The sequence below is a fragment of the Dipodomys spectabilis genome, unplaced genomic scaffold (assembly GCF_019054845.1).
Source record: "Dipodomys spectabilis isolate Male_0828 unplaced genomic scaffold, ASM1905484v1 ptg000759l, whole genome shotgun sequence".
NCBI classification, from domain to species: Eukaryota; Metazoa; Chordata; class Mammalia; order Rodentia; family Heteromyidae; genus Dipodomys; species Dipodomys spectabilis.
Genome location: NW_024871436.1, coordinates 110799 through 127502, shown reverse-complemented (window position 1 = coordinate 127502; position 16704 = coordinate 110799). Strand labels below are relative to the sequence as shown.

Below are 16704 nucleotides of genomic sequence, written 5' to 3'. Positions count from 1 at the left end.
GAGAGCACTGCTCTTCAAAGTTGGATTTCTGTTCCAAATCTTCCCAGGAGTCATCTGATTGCAATTATGTGGGTGGCGATTTCTAGAAAGTCAGTCTGTTTAACTTGTCCAAGAGGGGGATGCGAATCCTTCCCGAGTGGAACATTTCACTCTAAGTAGCTAAAGGTAAACAGGAATCGTGGATCTTTCTGGGTTTTCTTTAAGAGTCAAGCCCCCCCCCCTTCAAAGGCAAATCAACCACGCTGAGGAAGAGGGGCTTTGGTGAGGGCCCAACCCCCAGGTGGACAAGATTGGCATCTCTAGCTCCAATCACGTCTGTTTTGCCTCGCCAGGCACTGGTGGCTCCCGGCCGCCATCGAACAACCCAGGAGGCTAAACTCTAGAGCATGGCCGTTGGAGGCCAACCCAGGGAAGAAACACGCATTGGACTCCATCTCTGAAGCAACCAAGGAACAAGGCTGGAGGCAGAGCTCAAGTGGTAGAATTCCTCTAGCCAGAACAAGGCCCCAAGTGCAACTCCCAGTACCACCAAAAAGAAAGAAAATCATAACAACAACAACAACAATAATAATAGAACGATGTAGAAGAAAAGTCAGACATAATGTTGTGTCAGCTTGCATTCACTACCACACATGAATGAATGAATGAATGCATATACAAGGGATTTTTCAATACCTCTCCCCCCCAAACCCAATTCCATAACTTGGAAATAACCTAGAATCCCCAAGGACTGGGCTTCTAGTGCTAGGCATGAGTAGCAAAATGGCGTCTACCCAGTAAACACACAGAAGCAATGAGTGAGCGGCGAGAGATCTGAGGAGCTTAGAAATGATGGCAGATTAACAACCGGCAAATAATCATTCAAATGTCCTGACCTGCTCTGCCTCCCTGGGCAACCTCTCCCGCTTCTGGTGTCCGGAAGGTAATATACTTCTTGCAGTGCTAAAAGAAAAGAAAAGAAACCCATCATCAACTGAGAGATCAAAGTCATTCCTAAATCGTCTGGTGGAAAACAAACCAACACAACACGTTAAGCATCATAAAGACAGTCAAAGGAGATTTCCACAACAAGTAGTAATTTTACTAGGTGTGTGTGTGTGTGTGTGTGTGTGAGGGTCCTGGGGCTTAAAGTCAGGGCTGTCCCTGAGCTTTTGTGCTCAAGGCTAGTGCTCTACCATTTGAACCATACTTCTCCTTATGGCATTTTGCTGGTTCGTTGGAAATAAGAGCCTCGCGAATTTTCCTGCTCAGGCTGGCTTTGAGAATGGCAATGTTCACATCTCAGCCTCCTGAGTAGCTAGCATTACAGGTGTGAGCTACCAGCAGCTGGCTAGCATTTTTGTTTAGAGCACACAAAATGGTAGAATCACAGGGGATCATGCTATTTGCTGTCCAACGGATGACCAATGAACAATGAAAACAGAAGCTTTTATTCGAGGCATTTTGGAATATTGTGACAAGTGAAGTGCGAAGTAATCAAACATCTATTAAATGAGTTAAACCACGGTTACATTGTTAATTGGGTTTCGGGAGCCTGTGTGTGCATGCGCGTGCAAACTCACACACCTGTTCGTACAAGTCTCCATTGTCATCCTGGATTTTCTTTCATTGAAAGAGACAGTCACAGCCCTTTTATGGTTCACGGTAGTTAACTTAAAATGCGCTCATAATGAAACATTATTATTGCTACAGTACTTCAGGGAACATATTATAAGGGACACTTCAATTTATTAAATACCATCTACTTGCATTTCGCAAAGTACAGGGCCATGTTGTTTTATGCGATTAAGTGTAGGAATGAATACTTCAAATGTAGCAGACAATTTTCAGGTTAAAAAAATAATACAAAGAAGCTGGGTGCCAGTGGCTCACACCTGTCATCCCAGCTACTCAAGAGGCTGAGATCTGAGGATCATGGTTCAAAGCCAACCAGGGCAGGAAAGTCCATGAGACTCTGATCTCCAATAAACCACCAGAAAACCGGAAGTGGTGCTGTGGCTCAAGTGGTAGAGTACTAGCCTTGAGCAAAAGCAGCTCAGAGACAGCGCCCAGGCCCTGAGTTCAAGCCCCCAAACTGACCAAAAAAAAGTAACACACAGAGCAAAATCAAAACAGACCCATGTTATTTATACTCGGTGTTTCTATCACCATGAAGATAGAATTTAATCACTGGATCTATGAAAGAAGAAAACTCTCTGCTTGGGGAAACTTAACTTACTGAAGCATTATTTTTTCAACTATATGTGAGAGTTTTATAAGCTTATTATGAGTACAGAATTCTAAAATGTTTTCAGTACATGTATTGACATTTTTGTTATGATATTTACTATTTATATATGAATGTACAGTATTTACTGCATTCATTGGTTATTTTCTGGTATTTAAACTTGTGGGAAGCAAATCCTATGATTTCAAGATATTAAAGCATTTATTAATGATAGTTGGTAGTAATAGGGTTGCTAAATATTAATAGTAAGAGCTCTGTGCTGGTGAGTTGCACCTGGGATCCTAGCTACTCAGGAAACTGAGATCTCAGGATCATGGTGCAAACCCAGACTGGGCAGGAAAGTCTGTGAGACTCTTCTCTCCAGTGAACCAGCAAAAATCCAGAAGTGGAGCTGTGGCTCACAGTGGTAGAGCACCAGCCTTGAGCACAAAAGCTCAGGGACAGCACCCAGGCCTGGAGTTCAAGCCTAAGTAAAATAAGTGAATAAATAAATAAGTAAATAAATAAATGAAAGACAGAAAAGGAAGGAAGGAAGGAAGGAAGGAAGGAAGGAAGGAAGGAAGGAGGGGAGGGAAGGGCTATGTAAAGCAGCCGGATTTCTATGTCATTGAAGAAGTTTGCAGAATGAAGGACAAAGCGTTAGCTCTGAGCTGATTTGGACAGAGGGCAGGGAGAGGGTTCACAGAAACCCGCGTGAGTAAAATCAGTAAGTGGCTGATTATTGATACCTCATCTTGCTCTGTCCGTGGCTTCCAGCTGTCACGTCAATGTCAGGGAAAGGGTATTTATTGTCCCCTGTTCAGTGGAACCCATTTGGATGACGCTGTGGGACGTGAATGCACCAACAGTGCGGCCAGGCGGGCTGTTAGCACGGTGGGAATCACCCTGCGCTGGGGTCTCTGCCCATAGGAACCCCACGGGAAGCCCAGCTCAGCCTGGAGCAAACCCCGGGGTCCCAGCCACACTCATTTCAGGGGGCAATGGAAGGGTGGAGAGACAATTCAACAACAAAAACAAAGAAAACCACTGTAGCTATTATTATTTTTTTGGGTCCAGTCTATATTATTGAGCGCATTCTTCATGCTAGGGATGAGCGCACGCATCTCAGGAAATGGATGGATACCCACCTGGCATTTTGGTTTCTAGAACGGTCTCTCCTTTGAGAACACTCTGCCTGGTGCACACACCAGAAAACCTGTCACACTCATCAAAACAAACTCATAGAGACAGAAATACACTTCTCTATGTGTTGCTTTATTTTCATTTTCTTTTCTTTTCCCACGTAGGGCTTATCCTTAGGACCTGGGCGCCATCCCTGAGCTCTTTTTGCTCAAAGCTGGGGCTCTACCACTTTGAACTCCAGCACCACTTCTGGTTTTCTGGAGGTTCACTGGAGCTCAGAGTCTCATGGACTTTCCTGCTTGGTCTGGCTTTGAACCGGGATCCTCAGATCTCAGCCTCCTGAGTAGCTGGGATGACAGGCATGAGCCATCGGCACCCGACACAGGCAGAAAACTATAGATTTAGATCACGTCTGAATGTTTGAAGTTAGTATAAAATAACTATACTTAGTATATAACATAAGTAAACCTTTTGCAATATGAAGAGTGCTATATTTTACACATCACATGTTTCTACAATCTATTTAACATAATAATTAATTAATATTTGATGCGATGATGACCATCACTATATTATATACACATAAATGTCTCTATATTTTACACACCACGTTTCTATAAAAATATACTTAATCTGTTCATAATCAGTATTTTAATAATTAAGAAAATATATTTTAATAGATAACATAAATATGTTATGTAAGCAAATAGTTCTACATCTTCTACAACATATAGTTCTACAAAATATACACTTCATATATTAGTAATTACTTTATTAATATTTAAAATAATGTTTGTATTTAATCTGTTTCATGTAAAACTACATTATGTGAGTATGAATATTTCTATATTTTCACAGCATATATCTCTACAAATTCATACTTAATATGAGCATATTACTAATCAAGAACTAATATTTGATATGGTTATGGTCATATAGTATACAAATATATAAATATGTAAGCACAAATACAAGCATACAAATATATAAATAGAAATAAATACATAAATATCTCTATATTTTACACCTAATGTAGTTCGACAAAAACGTGTGTTTAATATAAAATAGAAGTGCTGTTGCACTAGGCCACTGCGTGTGGGTATATACCGGTGATCTGAGGTTTCATCCCGGGCACCTGGGCTGATTACTAACACCTTACTTGAACAGAGCTTTGCTTGCTTAAGAAAATATTCCAGCTGGGTGCTACTAGCTCACGCCTGTCATCCCAACTACTCAGGAGGCTGAGATCTAAGGAGGCTGAGATCTAAGGTTCAAAGCCAGCCAGGACCAGAAAGTCCGTGAGACTCTGATCTCCCATGAACCACCAGAAAAGCAGAAGTGGTGCTGTGGTTCAAAGTGGTAGAGCACCAGCCTTGAGTGAAAGAGCTCAGGGACAGCGCCCAGGCCCTGAGTTCAAGGCCCAGGACTGGCACAATTAAAAAAAAAAAAAAAAGAAGTATTCCCAGATGAGGAGATACTTTTGCAAAAGCAGACCAGTCGTGTGTGTGCGCGTGTGTGTGTGTGTGTGTGTGTGTGTGTGTGTGCGCACCTTGCTTCCTTTAGTAAATGGCTCTCCTGCCTGTGGTGGTTGTCTGATGATGGCTGTGGCTAATGGAAGAGCACTGGACCAGGAGTCCAGCCACGCATTCCTTTCTGGTGTCTGCAATCACCCGTTACCTAACGGCCTTCCAGGGCGATGGGAGAGCCGGGCTGGGTGGACAGGTGTCTCACTGGCTGTGCATTGTTGCTGGCTAGGAGGGCATGCTGTGAGGTAATGAAGAGCCCTTCACTTCCACCGGCTGCCCGGGGAGGTGGAGTCGCCTGCCCAGGGCGACACGCAGAGCCTCAGGTTCATCTAATGAGAGGCGCACAGCCCCCCCGGCCCCTGCCGCTCCCCTCAATTAGCAGACAGGGCTTTTAATGCGGCCTCCACGCAAGCAAAGCCATTTTGATTACTTAGTGCTGAGTCTCCATTTAGAATGTTCCAGAAGCTCAGCCAGCCTGCCTCTCCCTCCCTCCCCGGGCCCCCTCCCCACCCCAACTCCTCTTAATTTTTTTTTTTAAACAAGTAATTTATCTAGAAAGGATTTAAATGGGAAGAAGCTGTTTCCAAGCCAATCACATCATCCTTCCTTTAAAACAACAGACTTAAGTAATGTGGAAATATATCTCTATTTGTAAAGTCAAATAATAGAATTTACTCCAGCAAAGGAAATAGAAATAAGAGCGTTAGAGAGATGGAGATGAAGGCTGTCCAGGAGACCAGGCGTACTTTTGCATGCATGCTTGTGTGTGTGTGTGTGTGTGTGTGTGTGTATAAACACGTGTAACACACTCCTGTGTGAGCCTTCAGGTGCACACCAGCACGATTCATTCCTCACTGTGCCAACATTTTGCCCTGGATGAATTTCATCAATTCGTGTTATCAAGAGGGGGCTGCGTACTGAGTATTACTTCCACATTAGGAAAGAAAAATCCCACTTCATCCCTCCTGGGATGGGGAGGATCCTTTCCATTTCAGAGCTATGGATATCCAGGTCTCCACTTTTATACCAATAAGGAGTATGGTTAATACGTCTTAGAAACAGACGAGAGAAACGCACGCATCCTCGCTCACACACATGGTAGATCAACAACCACATGTACTTAATATCGGATCCTATTTTACTAAAGTTCTGTATCCAGAGAGTCAGACTGCACATGGTGAACACAGAGGTATTACTGGAGAGGTCTGCGATGATCACTTTATTTCATGTCTAATAGAAATACATTAATGGCTGTATTTCTGTTATACACATCCCAGGTTTCTTTACAATTTGTACATTTAGTATAGAAGAATATTGGACTGCGTTTGGATCAAAAAGGATTCCTCGAGTTTCAGGAGCACCATCAATGCCAATACATGTTGGTTCCGTCATGCCGAAATTCTATACGGAGAAGGAACACGAGCCTCATTTTTCTACCCGGGCACCCCTTTCTTCTCCAAGCTGAAAAATCAAAGCTGAGCACATGAATCGATAGCTGCATGGTGCTTCGTCACCCAAATCAGTCATCTCTCTCAGCGATTTTTGAAGCCCTTTGTCTAAAGATAACCCAACACAAATCAACAATTACTCTGTGTGTGTGTGTGTGCGCGCGCATGCGTGCACATGCACCAGAACTGGGACTTGAACTCAGGGCCTTGCTTTCATCCTCAAGACCAGGGCTCTATCATTTGAACCACTCCTCCATTAGCAGCTCTGTGCTGGTTCTTTGGAGATAAGAGTCTCATAGAGTTTCCTGTCCTGGCTGGATCTGAAACTTGCTCCTCAGATCTCAGCCTCCTGGGTGGCTGGGATTACAGGCGTGACTAGGGTTCTTGGCTCACAAGCCAAGCTATCCTCATATCACTTTAAGAACCTGTTCAATCAAAGACACAACTGAAGACGACAGGAAGAATGCTTTGATTCTTCTTCATCACTGGAACAAGTTGAATGAATACTTTTCAGACTTTGTTTTCCTTCCAAAGACACATTCTCTTTCCTTAAAACAGCTGTCATACAAACTAACTTCTAGTTTTCTTCTAAACGCTGGTACATAATCGACACCGTTGATGCAGTACATGAAAATCAAAGGTAAAAGAAACCAAAAAAGACAATACAGCTTATCAAGACGCAAGCAACATTTTCCTGTAATGTGTAATGTTTTCAGTAATTATAATGAGTTAGAAATAGGCAAATAACTTGAGCAGCTTCTGTATTCCCAACTCGATTAGTGATTGTGAAAAAATGATGAATGACTCATTATTTCCATATATTTTCATTCATCACCAAAAGAGGAAATAAGAGAAAGAAAAGGGATGCTTCTTAGATTTAGGAATCAAGAAATACAAAATGTAGGAATTAAATTTGCCAGACTATTACCCCTAATATACACCATTTAAAAGTGTATATATATATATATATATATATATATATATACACACACATATATGTATGTATATATAAAATGTATATATGTATATATATTATGTATATATGTGTATTTATACAAGATTTGCATATAGACATATTTATATATTTATTTATATATCCTATATTGATCATTTGTATTTATTATATATTATATAAATATATTATGTATGATATAATATATAATTTATCGTATAAATATGTTTATTTATACATTTATCTGTTGCATATATTCGCATATTATACATACTATATAGATACAATTTAGTAGGTATTAATCTTTTAAGTGCTTCTCTAAGTAAATTTTTTTGTATGTTGATAAAATATTGGCCAAAAGAATTATCTTTCAGGTGATTAATCCGGCTTTTCCGTTCTTAATCGTGTTTGGCATCATAGACATATCGTTTTTGTTGATCAACTCTGTATATATAATTGTTCCTAGGTAATCTATAATGTAATCATGTAACCAATTACATTAGGGTTATGTACATTAGTGCTTAGGTGCTCATAACATGGCGAAGGAGGGTTCCGTTTTCCCAGCCACACCACCACGGTGCCCCTCACACAATGAGGCATTGCACGGTGCACACGTTGCCATGTGTGAGAGACCGTAGGCTGTGGGGGGGAGGGAACGGCTGAAGAGGGACTAAGAGAAAGCCTTATGGCCTCCTCCCTCCTTGGTCAGACAGACAGGGGTCAGAGAGAGAGAAGACAGACAGACAGAGGGATGAGGAGAATGAAGAAATGAGACAGAGACCCAACCCCAGACAGAGACAGAGAGGAGGAGAGAAAAGAGAGAGAGCGAGAAATACAGAGACAGAGAGGAGAGGAGAGAGATGGAGAAGAGGCAAGGAAGGAAGAGAGGAAGGAAGAGAGGAATGAAGAGAGGAATGAAGAGAGGAAGGAAGAGAGGAAGGAAGAGAGGAATGAAGAGAGGAAGGAAGAGAGGAAGGAAGAGAGGAAGGAAGAGAGGAAGGAAGAGAGGAAGGAAGAGAGGAAGGAAGAGATCGACATGAGAGAGAGAGAAAGGAGAGAAGAGAAAAGAGAGAGACGAGACACAGACCTGGAGGGGAGGAGAGAGGAGGAAAGGGAGTGAGGGAGAAAGAGACAGAGGGAAAAGAGGGAGGAAGGAAAGGAGGAGAAAGGAGAGGCCAGACAGACAGACAGAGTCCCAAATAAAGGCCGAAGCAAAGAGGATGGAAGAGAGAGGCAAGAGAGAGAGAGACACAGAGGAGACAGAGAGAGACACAAAAGAGAACAGCAGGGAGAGAGAGAGAGAGAGAGAGAGAAAGGGGGAGGAAGAGGTGTGGGAAGAGATAGGAGAAAGAGAGGAGCAAGAGCCAGGAGAAAGGAGAGGAAGGATGCAAACATGGAGGAGAAGAGAGAGAGAGGGAGGGAGAGAGAGAGGGAGGGAGAGAGAGGGAGGGAGAGAGAGAGAAAGAGAAGGAGAGAGGGAGAGGGAGAGAGAGAGAGAGCGCTCTAGATTTCCCTTTCAAACCCTCCTGCTTGCATTCTCCGCAGAGAAGATATTTTGTATGCTGCGAAAACCAAGATGTTTGAGTTGCCACCGATCCAGGGTTAAAGCAAGCTTTTCCTTTTTCTTTTTCTTTTTTTTTCCCCCCTCCTACAGACACAAAACATACAGTAGATGAATGTTTCATGGGGGTTAAAATTGGGAGAGGAAGCGAAAACAAGACCAGAACAGGTTAAAAAAAAAAAAAAAGAATCTGGTTTCCCTCTATCAAAATACTAATTAAAATTCCCGTTCATAGGAGCGATGATACATATGTTTTTGAACTAAAAGTCTAACCTGGCAGTATTTTTTTTTGGCCTTATTTTAGTGACAACATTTTTGGTCCATATGGCTGAGAGTGAATCATTTTACATCTTTTTTTTTTTTCCAGCTCTTATGTGTTTTTCTTGTTGTCTCTACCCTCCTTCTCCACCACACACACTGGCAACAATCCCCAAATTACCAAATGCCAACTGAAAGCATGCAAGCTGGCATCATGGTGCTAGATAGTACCGGCATTTTTCTTTCTTTGCAGAAATACTGTATGTGTGTGTGTGTCTCTGTGTGTGTGTCTCTCTGTCTCTCTCCCTTATACACACACACACCCCTGAAGCACACACTATTTTCTCTAGCCTCAGCCCACATTCCATTTCTTACATTTCTGTCCTGTTCTTTTATTTTGTCAGTCGTGGGACTTGAACTCAGGGCCTGGGCGCTGTCCCTTAACTCTTTCACTCAAGGCTGGTTCTACCCCGTGAGCCACAGCACCAGTTCTGGTTTTCTGGTGGTGCCTTAGAGATCAGAGTCTCACAGACTTTCCTGCCCAGGGCTGGCTTAGAACTGCGATCCTCAGATCTCAGCCTCCCTGAGTAGCTCAGGCCTGTTCATAGGAGATTAGAAGACCACCAACTCCTGGTTGGATGCAAGAAACCACAGTATCCTTTTCCATGTCTCTTGCACTGATTTCTCTTCTCTGAAACACTCTGATAGTAGTTCACATAGGAACTGCTATCAATGAATGGCTCAATGTTGCCGGTGTAATTAGTTGAGTTATAGCCAGGCACAAAAATCCCACGTCTTGAATTCAAAGGCAAATGCACCCCTGACCGGAGGAGAGTCTTTCTTCTACGGTGTGTGGAGAATACTTTGAATATGTAAAGTCTTACAATGTGTTAGACCATATTTCCCCCCCACGAATTTATTTATCTCTCAAGCTTGGCATGGGGGATTTGAAGTCTCACGTGTCGGAAGAGCGCAGAGACAATGGGAGGGGATTGTAATTTCATATAGGAAAGAGCAGAGAAGGCTTAGTAGAAATGGAGAATTGTCTACCCTGGTCATTTTGATGACACACCACTGGCTTCACCGTTAGGAAAGATCAGTGAAAACAACACAGAACCAAACAAAAATCCCATGCCTGACTGTCCACTTGAGTTTTGGGGGGGTTTATTGGGGGGTTGGTTTTCCCCCCCTTGTAAAATCTGAATGAGCATCTTTTCACATTTGGGGCACGCGGCAGTGTCCTGTTCCTCTGCTATGCAATCAGACGCATTTGGGTCTTTGTCAACATGTGTGTTTGTTGTTTACAATTCTCTTTTCAGCGGGTGTACAGCGGGGGTTCGATGGCATTCCTCCTGCTGTGTGGACAAGGCCTGTTGAGCATGACACTCCTTCCAGTCCCCTCCCCCATCTCCCCACCCCCCCCTCAGGTGACCCGATTCCATTTCCAGAGAGTAAGATAACTAAAAATAAGTAAAATGAAATAATTTCCATAGATAGATAGATACATAGACAGACAGACAGGCAGACAGACGGATAGATAGATAGATAGACAGACAGACAGGCAGACAGATAGATGGATAGATAGATAGACAGACAGACAGACAGACAGACAGACAGACAGACAGATAGGCAGGCAGGCAGGCAGGCAGGCAGGCAGGCAGACAGACAGACAGACGGATAGATAGATAGATGGATGGATGGATGGATGGATGGATGGATGGATGGATGGATGGATGGATGGATGGATGGATAGATAGATAGATAGATAGATAGATAGATAGACAGACAGACAGGCAGGCAGGCAGGCAGGCAGGCAGGCAGGCAGGCAGGCAGACAGGCAGACAGGCAGACAGACAGACAGACAGACAGACAGATGGATGGATGGATGTTCCAATTTCCCAATATTCATTTTGTGAGACAGCACTCATACCATTCGAGCCCCGGGAATCCCATATTTTAGTTCCCGTGTGTGTCCACGGACATGTATGGTGGGCAAGTGTTTTTGCCCGCGTGTTGGACCCAGGGTGCCCCCCCCCGGCTCCCCTCCCCTCCCCCCCCACCAGCCCCCTCCCCCCTCCCCAACTTTCAGCATCAGACTCTGCTAAGTTTGTGCAGAAGAGCAGCAACTCCTCCTGACAAATGTCACTTTAACAACAGTAAAACAACCTAATAGCCTAGCCTGCCGGGGGGCTAATGTGGCACCGCATTTACGGTTGCACTGCCAAGTGGCGAACTGAGAATTGCAAAGCAGGGGTGGCTCCTAATTTAGTAGGTAAAGGGGGTCATTGCCCACAGGGCTGGGCGAGTGTGGGATGGGAGAGGGGAAACTGGAGAAGGCATTTTCCCTGCAAAACACGGTGGAGACTTGAGATATTTTTTTCACCTGTGGTCCAAAAAAGACCCAGTGCCATTAAAACACCAGGAATCCTGATGTGTACATCCAAGCTTCTCAGGCTGAGCTCAAGCTGGCTCTATTCTAGAATGGTCAGCTGAGGAAAGAAAAAAAAAAAAAAAAAGCACGAAAGGATCGTATCTTCTTTTATGTGTGTGCTTTTATTATTTTGGTTTAAATTCTCTTGACCAAGCGGTTTGACTTCCACGTGTCCTTTTACCAGGAGAGATGTGTGTTTTATTTTTGTTGTTGTTAAATAGGGAGATTTTTTTTGTGATGGGTGGTTTGCACATCAGTTTGACACACAGAACAAAAGCCATATCACAGAAACCAAGGAGGATTTTGGCCCAGCTATAAAATGAGCCACTCCTGAGATATCAATGCCAACTCCTCTGAACTTTGACCAAAAAGAAAAAAGAAAAAGTAACTGTGAACAATTGTTACCATGAGGCTAATAGGCTGGGCAGGAAAAGAGCCCTCTACAATAAAAGCAAGAAGAACATTCTTGTTAACATTGCTGCAGCTCATAATATTGACACATATATATATTCCTTTTTATTTTAATTCCTGGTAGTTAGAAATGACCCTAAATGGTGTCTAGAGGGTTACCTGGTTAAAAATAGTTCATCTGTCTTTGAATAGAAAAAGATAAATGATTTTTTTTTTTAATTTTACATTGTGGGTCTTTTTATTTCTTCAAAATGAGGTCGAGAAAACGAGACATCTTTACTGCCTGTACATTAAGCCCTAACACCACTGATTTCTCTAATTCCTGCCACCCCCTCAGCTCAGCCCGGGGTTTCCCGCCCCACGGGCCTCCCCTACCCCTTGCTTTCCCCCTGAGAGTGTTATAATGGGAAATCTGTTAATTAACTAGAAGCGAAGTTGCACCGGTGGAAATCAAACACAGAGCTGCGTCCTAAAACCCCCACCGAGAAGATGAAATGTGGCCCAAAGTTTAAAGACTTCCCGTCATTAGCTGAGACCTCTCTGTTGCTTTGGTTCTACAATAAGCACTGGCAGAACAGGAAAATGGAAGGATACAGGCAGGAACAAAGGAACTGGGTATTTACTGCAGAAGAAAGGAAGAGGAAGCAAGAGAGGAAAGAAAGAAAGAAAGAAAGGAGGAGGAGAGAGAGAGAAAAGCAAACTTTCTTCTTTTGTGCATCCTGTCTGTCCACTTTTAATAATTATCACTGCAAAGGTGCTGCAGGAAAATATCCAACCCCTTTGGACCCCAAGCCCAGGATTAATAACATGTAAATTATTGAGTATTTCCTCCCAGGGAAAGTCTTATCCCCTAGCAAGTTGCTGAGGAAGAAGACCAACAGGATGGGAAAGGTAATTCTCCAAAAAGACCCCCCGACCCCCAACTCACCCAAAGAAGCTGCCGGAAGAAAACACAAGAAACTGTCTTCCAAGAGTTCCATCCCCCCCCTCAAATTCACCGTCCATCCCCAGGGGTCGAGCTCTTCTGAGGTTCTGAGTTCAAAGTCCAGTGTTGTCAAACCTAAACAGAACCTGTTGGAGACAGCCCTTGGTGGTGGCTCCATTCCAGCTCCCTTTCTGCCCCAACCACTTGTGGTCAGTAAGTTATTTCATTAGAAATACTATTTGATCATTTTTAGTGCTGGTTCTGGGGGTTGAACTCAGGATCTGAGCGCTGTTCCTGAGATTCCCCCCACCCCACCCCTCCCCAGGTTAGCGCTCTACCACTCAAGCCCCAGCTCCATTTCTGACTTTTTGGTGGTTGACTGGAAATAAGAGTCTTAAGGACTTTTCTGCCCGGGCTGGCTTTGAACCGTGATCCTCAGACTTCAGCCTCCTGAGTAGGCAGGATTCCGGGCGTGAGCCAACAGTGCTGGATCAAATCATTTCATTGTTAAAGCCCAGTGAAATGACACTATTACTTTTTAATTTTCAAATTCTATGTTTGGGACAATCAGGTACAACAAAATCTTCCACGATGGCTTTGTGATGGACGTGTGCTCTTGTCTATCACAAATGAATGGTGAGGTTTTCCTAAGTGGCTCACGCCTGTCATCCCAGCGACTCAGGAGGCTGAGGTCTAAGGATCAGGGTTCAAAGCCAGCCAGGGCAGGAAAGTTTGTGAGACTCTGATCTCCAGTGAACCACCAGAAAAGCATAAATGATGCTGTGGCTCCAGCCTTGAGCTGAAGAGTTCAGGCACAGCATCCAGGTCCAGAGTTCAAGCCCCACAACCAACCAATAAAAAGGGAGTGTTGATGAGAGGTACCACCAATGAAAACATACTCTGTATTGAAGAGAAAAACATGATGTCAATGATTGAGACATTTACACATTCTGTACGTGCGTGCGTGCGTGTGTGTGTGTGTGTACCTACAGAGAGGGAGGGAGGAATATACTGTACTTTTTAGGATTAATATTGAGTATACATTCAGAGCAGAGTGGGCTGAAGTATTTCTGACATCTAGGGACTAAGAGTTTACTAACTTTCTTTCAACTCCATGTCCATGGGAATAAAAATTCTCCTAACTATTTCAGAGGGCTGTTGGAAGTGTTGAGTGATGCCACCTATTTCCAAATTTTCAGCGATCCACCAAGTTACAAGTGTGTAATTGTGTGTGTGTGTGTGTGTGTGTGTGTGTGTGTGTGTGTGTGTGTGCTGGGACTGGGATTGGGATTGGGACTCAGGGTGTGACATTATTGTTCAGCGTTTTCTGCTCAAGGCTGTGACTCTACCACTTGAGCCACATCTCCACTTCTACCTTTTTGCTGGTTAATTGGAAAAAAGAGTTTTTCAGATATGTCTGCTCACAGTGTCTTCAGATCTCAATCCCCTACATAGCTAGGATTATAGCTATGAGCCACCAGTTTCTGCCTGCCATGGATTTTTTCTTTTGTTTACCTTTTTCCTTTTTTAAAAAATTTTCACAACACCTAAAATTTCATTGTAAGCTTACGTGAAGTAGAACAGTAAAATATTCACTTATGTTTTCTCAGAACATGGATTTCACATCTGCTCCTATTCACCTGCCCTCTTTCTAATAGAAAGTAAAGGAAAAAAATAAAGAAAAGAAAATTAATAATAATAGTAATAATAGTAATAAGAGGAAGGACATGAATACATGAATAATGTTTAAAATAAATGCAGAAGATACAATAAGGATAATAATGTTCCAGCTAGAGCATCCTAAACAATGTAAAAGTAAGAATCTGAGTAACAGTGAAAATACATACACACCATACATAAAAAAGTGGAGCCAACAGTAAAAAAGTAAAATTGAAGAGCTCTACTCCATTACCAAGACCAAATATATATGAAAGAAAATAAGTTAAAATAAAAAAAGTGTTCCCCAGAAACAGAGCTTCATAGAACCAGCTAAAATTCTATTAAGAAACTGAAGATATGAATTAGAGAATCAGGTAAACCCAAGAAGAATTGTAAAACAAACAACAAACCAACCACCACACACACACACACACACACACACACACACACACACACACACACACACACGAATAGAACACATGGGTAAGTTCACAGCTCAGAGACCGCCACATGACATAAAATTAAGCAAAAAAACCTCTTACACTTTCAATAAGAGCTAACTTCGGTCAAGTAGTCAATCTCCTATAAAACTGACCTTCCAAACCTTGAGTCTTCTTGAAAGGATCCCCTAGTTGGTTGGACTGGAGAGTTCTCTAAACTGGGGGTGCTTCAGATAAGACGGGAGTAGAAGCCATCAACATCTCTATTTGTTCCTGTTTGGTTTGCGATGGTGCTGGCATAAGCCAGGCTTATATGCATATTTGGCATGAAATAGCCAGATAGGTTTTTAAATAGATCTCTGGAAGAAATAGTCTGGATAATGTAAGCCTTCTTTTCTAACATGCTCCAGTAGGCCCCGAGCAAAGAAGGGGAACTTATCTGAAGACTTTTAATTTAGGAAAATGTGTTCCAGAGAGGAAAGGAAAAGAATATCTTGATATAGATATAGATAGATAGATAGATAGACAGACAGGTGGATAGATAGATAGATAAATAGATAGATAGATAGATAGATAGATAGATAGATAGATAGATAGATAGATAGATAGATAGATAGATAGATAGATAGGTAGGTAGATTTTCTCCCCCGAACCATCAAGAGCAATCTTTAGGGAACTTCTCTTTGTTTTATGATCTCTTGATTCATGTCTCATGTAGGCTGTCCAGATCTAAACAGGGAAGTTGAAGCCAACTTTTGCCTATTTCCTTTTGTGTTAGGGTTGTTTTTGCTTAGTGTCTCTCAGGTGAGCTCAGGAAACTGGAGATCATCTTAGTACCAGTGTAAGAGGCCAAACCAAAGGGTATACGCAATGTGATTGAGTCATGAATAAAGTATGTCTCCTGCAAGACAATCTTCCTTTCTTTTCTTTTCTTTTTTTTTCCCTCCATGTTGCTAATCCCAGGACTTGAACTCAGGGCCTGGGTGTTGTCCCTGAGTTTCTTAGCTCAAGACTAATGCTCTACCACTTGAGCCACAGCTCTTTTTTTGGTGTGGTTCATCGGAGAGAAGAGTCTCACAGACTTTCTTGCCCAGGCTGGCCTTGAACCTCAGTCCTCAGATCTCAGCCTTCTGAGTACGTAGGGTTATATATAGCATGAACCACCAGTGCCCAGCTTGTGTCTGCTTCTGATGATCTATACTGCGTTGGTTCTGTTGCTGTGGCTATCATTATTGTTTTATTTCCTGTCCTGTCTTTCTTACTCTACTCAGATTGACCCTTCCTCTCTCTGAGTTGCTTTGTTCTTCTACTGTGAGCTTGGAAAACTTTTTTTTCAAGCTTCATATAAGGATGAAATAATGAAAGAATACGAATACAGCTTAGCATCTCAGGGGCATAGGTTAAAATCATTTCATATTTTACGCTTACTTTTGGTTCATACTTACACCAATTAGGAGAAGACACTGGACTTCAAATAGGTAAGGAAAAATAAAACAGAGGTATGGTTCATCCCAATGTAAAGAACCAGTAAACAAAAGTAACAGCAAGCGTCTATGAATCTGTACTTCGAGTTTAAAATGTGCTTGTAAAGGTGGGCAAATGAAGCCTTGGTCCTCACTGGACGCCATGTGGAGAATGAACTCTACAACTTGTAGATAGGGATGGGAGGGGAAAACGGGGAGAGAAGGAGGGAAGTCGGGACATGATCCAAAAAGAAAGATACTCATGACCTTACTTAGGGAAC

The 16704-nt window shown here is 42.7% G+C and overlaps 1 long non-coding RNA gene across 1 annotated transcript in view; it reads right to left on the bottom strand.

Annotated features, from left to right (window-relative positions):
* Positions 1 to 864: 864 nt before the first annotated feature.
* LOC122102141 overlaps positions 865 to 16704 on the bottom strand; it is a 120554-nt gene continuing 104714 nt past the window's right edge. Inside the window, exon 3 of the long non-coding RNA XR_006146467.1 lies at positions 865 to 942. This is a non-coding gene — a long non-coding RNA (uncharacterized LOC122102141). The remainder of the gene's footprint in view (positions 943 to 16704) is intronic.